The sequence below is a fragment of the Musca autumnalis genome, unplaced genomic scaffold, assembly GCF_047663935.1.
Source record: "Musca autumnalis isolate F117 unplaced genomic scaffold, ASM4766393v1 scaffold_5, whole genome shotgun sequence".
NCBI classification, from domain to species: Eukaryota; Metazoa; Arthropoda; class Insecta; order Diptera; family Muscidae; genus Musca; species Musca autumnalis.
The window spans coordinates 198,418,624-198,428,376 of NW_027412088.1; the positions used below are offsets into that span (position 1 = coordinate 198,418,624).

Genomic DNA, 9,753 nt, shown 5'->3' on the forward strand with positions numbered 1-9,753 from the left:
TGTTCCAAAATAGACTCAATCGATTCACTCCTTCGAGTACCTCCCATACAAAATTTCGAAAAAGTTCACTTTAGGACAATTTTTGTAGTAGCAATTTGTACTTGCTATCCCTCATTTGACGGTACAAGTTTCATCAGGGGCAAGTCCATACTTCCTGAGAAAATAGCCTGAAAGGATTCAAAAAAAACCCTATGACACCGTGTGTAGTGGTTGGAGCTCAATATAACTACCGAATGGATCTGCCGATTCGGTCCAAAATTGGCGTTCGTAATATTTTGTTCAAACATAGTTTATTTATCGGTTCACTCCTTCAATTACGACGCTAAAATTTTTTTCAGGGGCAATTTCATACTTCGGCAAAGCCGACTGATACTTTTTAACTTGTTATCATTTAATTCCTATATTATTTTAACCAATTTTAATTACTTTTCATTTGGAATACCCTGGATCGTATGATTGACGACAACACGTATACATCCACCAAACCATATGTAAAACGAATACGACTTTCTCTATCATATACTCCAATTTTTAATGCCTAAAGAGTTTGAATTCAAAAGTCAAGAGTTTCATTAAATTCTCCGCATCCACTTTCTACTACTATTTTTAATTACTTTTCCTAATTCATTATTAAAATGTCATCACCACAACCAAACCCCATTTCCATGCAAAAAGTGCAGTTTTTCTGCAATAGCGACCTTTGACCACAATGTAAATGTAATTTTAATGAAACCACATCTACAAAACATTGGAGTTTATTATTCTATTTCTATCACTCCCTGTAATGTAATGATGAACTTCATTAGAGATACCAGCGAAACAAGTAAAGTGAAAAGAACACGGCGCACGATTTTAAACAAAACAATGCAAACAACAACAAAACAGAAAGTCTCTTATAATGAAGGAATTCTAAACAAAAGTGAATGTGAATGGTGGTGTAAAATGTAATGTAATTTTGTTAATTGCAATTAACATTGAATGCAATTAGGGATTCTGTTTAGAAGAGGGATACCTTGAAAACACTTGGAGAGAAAACGAAACCCCAAAGGAGAATGGGATTGCTATAAATGAAGTAAAACAAAAGTGGAGTTTCAGAGAACTAAAGGTTTTTATATATAATGGAATACTTGAAACTTTTTTTTTAAAGATTTTAAAGCTTGAGATCTTTGAATGTTTGTTGACTTTGGACCGTCGAGTCCGAAAGTCGTTTAAAGACCGGACCACGAGTCCGTGCATTCAGGCAGCTATGCTAAGCACTGTTCCAAGGTGATCACCGACGAAATTTGTTTTAAATTTATTTAAATTTGCTATTTTTTATTCTTCAAATATAAAATAAAATAACAATTTATATATTTTATTGAATTTCCTATTTCAAATCATCTTTTTTAACTAAGTTTTCTTCTACAATAATGACCCTTTGATAAATCCAGTAAATTATTTATTAAAGTGGTAGAAAAGTAGCATGCTTAATAACGCCACCCTGAATGCACCCTCCTTGTAAATAACACCAACCACCAAAAACAAACAACAACAAAACATTTTATCGATAAAACTATAAAAATTCCCAAAAAAAACTTCTTCCACTTTGTGGTAGACAGTATTAGTTACATTGAAGAGCAAATGAGTGTATGTGTATGCGTGAGTAAAAACTAGTTTGAATGTCAAATAAATGAAGACAGAACATGACATTTTGCAAATGATACCCTTGTTGTACATGATTGCGGTTGTTAGGTAAACAAATTGTAATGAAGAATAAAAAAACAATAATATTTTTTACTCGAAATCGATAGGTTTTTATATATTTATTTGTGATGAAAATGTTATTCGCCGAAGAGGAAAAGGTAGTTTAGCATATGGTATAAAAATTATGATTCAATGCGGGGACTTAACCTCACAATTTTCTTCATTCATAGCAACGTAGTTGAATGACAGGGTTATGCAGGTAGTTATATAATTATGAAAGGTTTTAGGTTTGCAGTAAGATACCAAACTGTCTTTGAACCGAACCTCCTTGTTACCTGTGCACATCAACGAGTAGCTAGTATGGTTGCCAAGTAATTGTCGTTTTAAGGAGGCTATGCCACGGTTGAACTCAGTCCATTCCACTACCAAATAAATGTTTCCAAAAAAACTGTTAAGATGGCCTCTCAAAAAATTATAGACGATTAGCTGGGCTAAACATACCGGAGATATTTTATCGCGTATGGAAGAGGGGAGTTACTTCCATAGTACAATTTAGGACATTAAATGGAAGGTGTCTATGATGATACATATTTTTATACCCCCAGCATTTATGCTTAAATCGACCCCAAGTATGTTTGGGCGAAATCCGTTTCAGACAACTTGGAGTCGATTTAGAAATGTCTGTATGTCCGTCTATCTGGCTGGCTGGAGCGCCGATAACTCTCGAACGCATTGACCGATTTGGTCCAAATTTTGGCTTTCGTAATATTTTGTCGAAACTTAGTTTAAGTCTTTTTGTGTCCAAACTTAATTTAAGTAGTTAAAGTACAGGATTTCCCCCGAAAACATTATGTGCACGATAAGTTTAAGTTTTTTTTGACCAAACTTAATTTAAGTAGTTTAAGTTCGATCAACTCCCTAAGGTACCTCCCCCGCAAAAGTTCAAGATCTTCCACAAGAATTATGAGCACGATAACTCTCTAGGTGAAAACCCGATTTGGTCCATACTTTGCACATCATTATATTTCTACGAGACATAAATCAGGTTTGAATATGAACTATATCGGTCCACTCCTTCGGTGCGGTTTTATACCTCCTCCTCACTTAAATCGAATTCCGAAACACTCGGTGTCGTACCTGACATGGTTATACTATAATTTAGAAAACTGATTGCATATGCCTTAGTTAAATATTGAATGAAACACGAATATCGAATTATTCTACATTAAATATTATGCCTATTAAGACTCCTTGCAGATCGGTAAAATTAAGACACAAAACTAAGAATAACAAGTTTAAATTAAACTTTGAGTACTGCTGCTATCGCTAGGACTTTACAACGTATTCATTTTGATCGCTAACATCTTCTTCGTGTTAATTGGCAAATCCGTTATTCGGATGTAAGCGATCATACAATAATTTTTAAATATGTTTAAGTATCACCCTCGTTGGGCGGGAGACTGAGTGCCGTGTATTTTGTTCATTTTTCATGTTGTATGATTTTCAGGGGAGAGTTACTTTAGTGGTTTCCGGAGGACTACTGAAGGATTTATAGTTTTCCGTCTAGTTTCCAAAGTTCAGACGCCGTTTCCTGCCGCTTTACTTAAAGACAGACGCAGCTACATTTTGGTCCGCAAGACGTATTTGATTTCCGTCTTACCACCCATCTATGGGAAACATTCCCCTATCCGCCACCTGGGGACGCGTCCAATAGGGTTACAGGAGATCGCTAATTTAGCGAACTTAATAAACGTTTAACTTTCTTTCCGATTTTTGTCGCTAAATAAAGAAATTTTCAGAATTTTAATACTAGTAACTTATAAAGGTACCCTTTGGATCCCATCTTAATACGTGCTTCATATCATTTATAAATACTACATTAAAGTCATTAGTAGAATCTTTAGCTTGTGTGTAAAAACTCTTTTCCAGTAGCCTATAAGGCTTCCACTCGGATAATCCGTAAAAATCCATACAGGTAGTCTATGGGCTTCCCTCAGGTCGTCTATACAGATTTCCTTCAGATCGCCTATAAAGGCAAGTAGTCTTTAAACTTTCAATCTGGTAGTCTATGTAGACACCATTCAAATTCTATAAGGACGCCATTCAAGTAAATTTATAAAGGTGTATTTTAGATGGCCTATAATGAAATTTTTCAGCTCGTCTCTAACGACTCCATTCAAGTAGTTTTCATTCAGTTAGTCTACAAATATCTTCCTAGGACCTCCCATGATTTCAAGATTTCATTTGTGTCGCCTATAAAGACCCCCTTCAGCTCGTCTTCTGTAAATATTTCAGGTAGTCAGGCAGACTATAAAAACTCCATTCAGGTTGTCTTTAGAGAATTCCTTAAGGTCTTCAATAAAGAAAGTTTGACTGAACCCATTCTGCAACGACTCCCTCCGACCGTCTGCTAGGACTCACATCACCTCCTCTATAAAGAGTCCATTCCAATTCTGACTCCATATCAAGAACCTCAAGGAATAGAGACTTCCGTGAAGTCGCCAAATGAAGATCCTATTTGGGTAGTAAATACAAAATCTTTACAAATTTCCAGTAGGAAGTCGTTGTTTATAAACGACCTAAAGGAAATATTTATATACTACTATTCGGACTGTATACAAAGACTCTCTGTATGCAGTCCGAATAGTAGTATATAAATATTTCCTTTAGGTCGTTTAAAAACAACGACTTCCTACTGGTAATTTGTAAGACTCTGTAGAGAACCCGAAGTCAATATAAATTCCAGTAGTCCATAAATACACCATTCAGGTAGTCTATAAATAATTCCTTCATACCTTTCTTTCTTCAGGTTTTCTATAAAGTCCAGTAGTCTACAATGATTTCCACTCAGGTATTCTTCTTCAGGTTGCCTTTAAAAACTCCATTCAAACAGTCTATAAAGATTTAATTCAAGTAGTATATAAATACTTTCTTCAGACCACCCATAAACACTACATTAGGAAGTCTTACTTCAGATAGTCTGTAAAGACTCCTTATATAAATATTCCATTCAGGTAGCCTATCAAGACTTCCCTCAGGTCTTGTTTAAAGCTCCATTTTCATAGTCCATAAATAATCCATTCCGATAATATATAAAGATTTCCTTTAGGTCGCTTATAAGGACTCCATACACGTAGTCTCTAAATACTTCCTTCAGACCCCTTCAGGTCGTATATAACGATTTAAATCAGGTAGTCTATAAACACGTATTTTAGGTCTTCTACAAAGCTAGACAGTCTCTAAATATGTCCTAGTGGATTAGAAAGACTTCAGACCGTCTACAAAAACTACTGGTATGGAGTATATAAAGACTACCTTTAGGTCGCCTAGAAAGACCTCCTTCACCTCAACTATAAAGACTATATCCAGGCAGTCTATAAATCCTACCTTCAGACCCTCCATAATGTATGCTGTTTACTAATGTATGTAATTCACATTTAAACATTTGCCCCAATCTCTCTATAACGTAGTTATTCGTCGGCCACTCAGTTATTCTAGGGGTTCTTTGTTCTTTGGGGTTCTTTGTTTCAATACAAAGAACTAAGAGAACTGATGAGTCCAAGTGGCGTTGGACGAAACTAGTCTTCTCTGCCATCCCCCAAAAGTAATCAATTTTAACTACTACCCACTTTAAAGTTGTTGTTTTTATACCCTCAGCCTTTAGGCTAAAGAGGGTATATAGACTTTGATACGATGAAAATGTGCCTCATCGAAATAATAGTTTTAGACCTCAAGTATGTTTGGACGAAATGTGTTTCAGACAATTTGGAGTCGATCTAGCCATGTCCGTCCGTCTGTCTGTCCTGCTGGCTGAACCGATTCGGTTCAAATTTTGGCTTTCGTAATATTTTGCCCATACTTAGTTTAATTTCGAAGATGAGCTACATCGGTCCACTCCTTCCGCTACCTCCCCCACAAAAGTTCGAAAATGTTCGGAAAATTTGTGCGCACGATAACTCTTGAAGAAAATAACCGATTTGGTCCATACTTAGCACATCGTGAAATTTCTATCAGACTTAGATTAGGTTCCAATATGGACTCAATCGGTCCACTCCTTCGGGTACCTCCCACACCAAATTTCAGAAAAGTTCAGTTTAGGACCTGTTCACGAATCGCTTTGATTTTTGTTGTAGGAATATCTTATTCACTGTCCTCTATACGACAGTACAACTTTCATCAGGGACAAATCCATACTTCCTGAGAAAATAGCCTGAAAGTTACGAAGAACCCCTATGACACCGTGTGTAGTGGTTGGAGCGCACGATAACTCTTGAACAGATCTGCCGATTCGGTCCAAAATTTGGCCTTCGTAAAATTTTGTCCAAACTTAGTTTAAGTTCGAAGATAAGCCATATCAGTCTACTCCTTCAGGTACCGCCCCCCCCCCCCCCCCCAAGAGTTCAAAAATGTTCGGAAAAATTCTGCGCATGATAACTCTTGATGGTAGTGACCGATTTGGTCCATGCGTTACCCATCCCAGTATATCTACCAAATATATATCAGGTTCGAATATGGACTACATTTGTCCACTCCTTTGGGTACCTCGCACACAAAATTTTGGATATGTTCACTTTAAGAACTGCTCTGGAATCAATTTGATTTTTGTTGAAGCAACTTTCATTCACTGCCTCAGTTACGACGGTAAAAGTATTTTCAGGGGCAAGTCCATACTTATTGAGAAAACAACCCTAAAAATGTAAAAACCCTCTATGGCACCATGTAGTGGCTGGAGAGCACGACAATTTGAAGGTGGTGCTTGTAGGTCCACTCCTTCCGGTACCTCCCCCACTAAAGTTCGATAATATTAGCTAAAATAGTACACGAGATATTTGTCGGTTCATACGCTTAAAATGTTCAAAACCCCTTAAATATATACGTTTTTGGAAAAAAAGAGTTTCACTTCACACAGGGTGAGGGTATATCTCTGTCGGCAAAGCCGACTGATACCTTTTTACATGTTAAATTTGAAAACAACAAATATGAGATTAAGCTCGACTTACATACAAATAGTAAGTAAGACACACATCTCATAAAAACTGCCAAAGTGAATTTAACGAAATTTCGTTAAAATATTCTCCTAATTTAAAGAAATTAAATTAAATTTTTAAGTGTGAATTTTAAGAACATTTTTAAATTAATACATAATACATCTTTTGATTTTGTTTTCTTTCTTGCCTTCATAGATAAAGATAGACTATAAAGAACCCATTCAGGTAGTCTATAAAGATTTCCTTCATATAGTCTATTCAGACTCCACACAAGTATTCTATAAAGGGATCATTGTAGACGAGCTGATCAGAGTCGTAAAAGACCGTTAGAAGTAGGTACAATGATCTATTAAGACTCTCATCAGCTCGTTTACAACGATTCCTTTCCAATTGTATAGAAAAACTCCAAACAGGTAGTGAACAGAGACTTGATTGAGGTAGTCTATAAAAACCCCATTCGAAAAATATTTCTATAAAGACTCCATTTGGGTATTCTGTAAATACGTCCTTCGATCTATGTCCTCCCTTTAAGTAGTTTATATCGACCTCTTACAGGTCATCCGTAAATAAGAACTTACTACAGGTAATTTGTAAGGACTCTCTAAAGGACTCTAAGTCCATACAAAGTCAAACTCAGGCTGTCTTTAGTAGTTTTTAAAAATCCCCATCGTGTAAGACAATAGGTCGTCTATAAAGTCCCCCTCCACACTCAACCAGTCACTGATACTAACCGTTATTATGTATAGATCCGAAGAATGGGTACCTTCGAAGGCAGATCGGATCAGTTTGAGAGATTTGGAAGATTTATGGTGAATATCGCCGTTATAAGAGCTACAAATTGTACCAAACAACCTACATCGACTTAGTTAAACCTATCGTCCTCTAACCCTCATGATGATTGGGTCATGTCAAATTTTCTATAGGATAAGCAACAGTTTCTCTGGGTTATCAGGGCCCTCATTCACCCACTATTATCAAACGCCGACATACTTTTATTTTGTTAAATCACATTTAAAGGCTATGAAGTGGAATATCAATCTCCTCTTATTACATCCATTTTTTTAGAATTTTGTATTGACAAATGATTGCCAATTAAACCGAACATTCTTTGATTGTCAAGTCAGATGTGACAAATTTCAGGATAATATTTCACCTTTTGCCCTAACCTTTTTTCTGTCGTCTGTAAAATTTATCAAAAAAATATTGTTGTTGTTAAAAAATAATACTACAACAAAGAAATATTTTAAGAAGCTCGGAAATCATCCTTCCACTGGTACGCCCAATATATGTTGCCCTGGAAATAATATTGTTCAAATGTCAAACAATGACACTTCGAATGGCGGCAAATTTAAATATTGCATTCTAGTTGGGACGCCCTTTATATCACTCACATTAAGACCCGTGGTCTTCGAAATATAGAGTCTATAAGAAGGTCCTAATCCTTTCACATGAAGATATCTTGTCTTCCTTTTGAAGATCATAATGATCCGTTGTGGTAAAAATTTTTAGAACTTGTGTCTTTCAAATGAAGTGTCTATAAGACTACACGTATATACTACCTATTAAGGCAAAATTTGTTCAAACTTCTTTTTTAAAATTTTGAATTTTATTTTTTTGTAACTGTATTGCCATAATAACCCCTAATTCCTCCCACAACCTATTAAAAATATTTTGATGTCACATCCACAAATATTTCAGCCCAAAGCATAAACTAGTTCCCCACCCACCTATTTTAATTCTCATTTCCAAAGAATTTTCAATAAATCTAATGAGTTTTATAACATAAACCGCCCCTCAACAAAAATATTTTCTACTTTTTGTTGGTTAAGACTTTAAGCGGCTTATGATTAAAAATCTCATTACAAGCTAACGGCTGAAAGCGGATGTAAATGGTTATTGAAAAAAAAAAAAATGAAATAATAACGACAGTAAAGTTCAATATGTTAGTGGTAAAGTTAAACATACCTACAGTTAAGCCGATAGGCCATCATAGGAGGATGAAAACGGCAAACTGGAAAATAAACTCCACTCCTCCCTTCGTGTATTTGGAATTTGTAGTTTGTGACAAGCTAAACAACGCTTACAAAGGATTAAAAATCATGGAAATGAATACCTTCATCAATATTAGGTTTTTCCGTTTTTTTTTTTGGTTTCTTTATTATTGCTTCAAAAGGATCTTTAAACTTTTTGCCATATGACACAGAAATTTGTAGTTTTCACTTTGTTAAATTTTTATTTACATAATTTTATTTTCAAATTTTCATTGATTTCCTTCGCTTTGTCAAAACTCATACACCAAAATATTTTCCACCAAAATATGCAGACCGTAACAACAGTTGAATAGCAAAAAGCATTTTATTTCTCTTCAATTTACCACGAAATTCTTTTCATGCCAAAAGACAAAGAAAAACCGACGACCGGCACAAAAATTGTTAATTCATTCATAATTCACATTTCATATTCATAACAACAACACCAATGGTGGCGATCTCAATAAAAAGGCTATCCTCTTTCACAAAATTTCCTTTAGGCCATTTTTCAATTTAAATTTTCCACATGATTCACACACACAAAAAATGATTTTCATCCTTTTTTCAAATATTTTCTCAAACGTTTGACAACCGTTACCCGCCGCCGTTGCTTTCAACTGTTTCTTAGAACTCCGGTGTTCTACTTCGTTTGCAAACCGTTTGTTAACTGACCTTTTCATTTGACAAACACTTCGTTTTTGTTTGAATTGGTTAACAGCGATGCTGTTAAAGTGGATTTTATGTTATTAACATTTCCGACACAGCAAAGGAAAGCAACAGTTTTCTTTATTTGAAAAATTTTCAATCCACAAACAGGATTCCATTGTAGAACACGTGCATAACAATAATGATAAACAGAGAGTAAAATTTTAGCGGGATTTTAGAGGAGCATGCGCAGTGGGGAAGTGTTGGAGGGTAATTGGGAAAGTTTTTAGGGAAACAGTGACATAGGCCACCTATAGGGAGTCTTAAGGTCTTCTGTAGGATGACTTGAGGTCTTCTGTAGGAAGACTTGAGATCTTCTATAGGAACACTTGATGTCTTCTATAGGA

General features: G+C 35.4%; 1 protein-coding gene across 3 annotated transcripts in view; it reads right to left on the reverse strand.

Annotated features, from left to right (window-relative positions):
* Window positions 1-9,375, reverse strand: part of LOC141387695 (uncharacterized) — a 368,768-nt gene extending 359,393 nt beyond the window's left edge. Inside the window, exon 1 of one of the 3 annotated variants that reach the window (XM_073957765.1) lies at window positions 8,637-9,375. The gene's annotated coding sequence lies outside the window, so the exon portion shown is untranslated. The remainder of the gene's footprint in view (window positions 1-8,636) is intronic. The other 2 variants (XM_073957768.1, XM_073957766.1) reach the window with 2 other exon arrangements.
* Window positions 9,376-9,753: the final 378 nt, after the last annotated feature.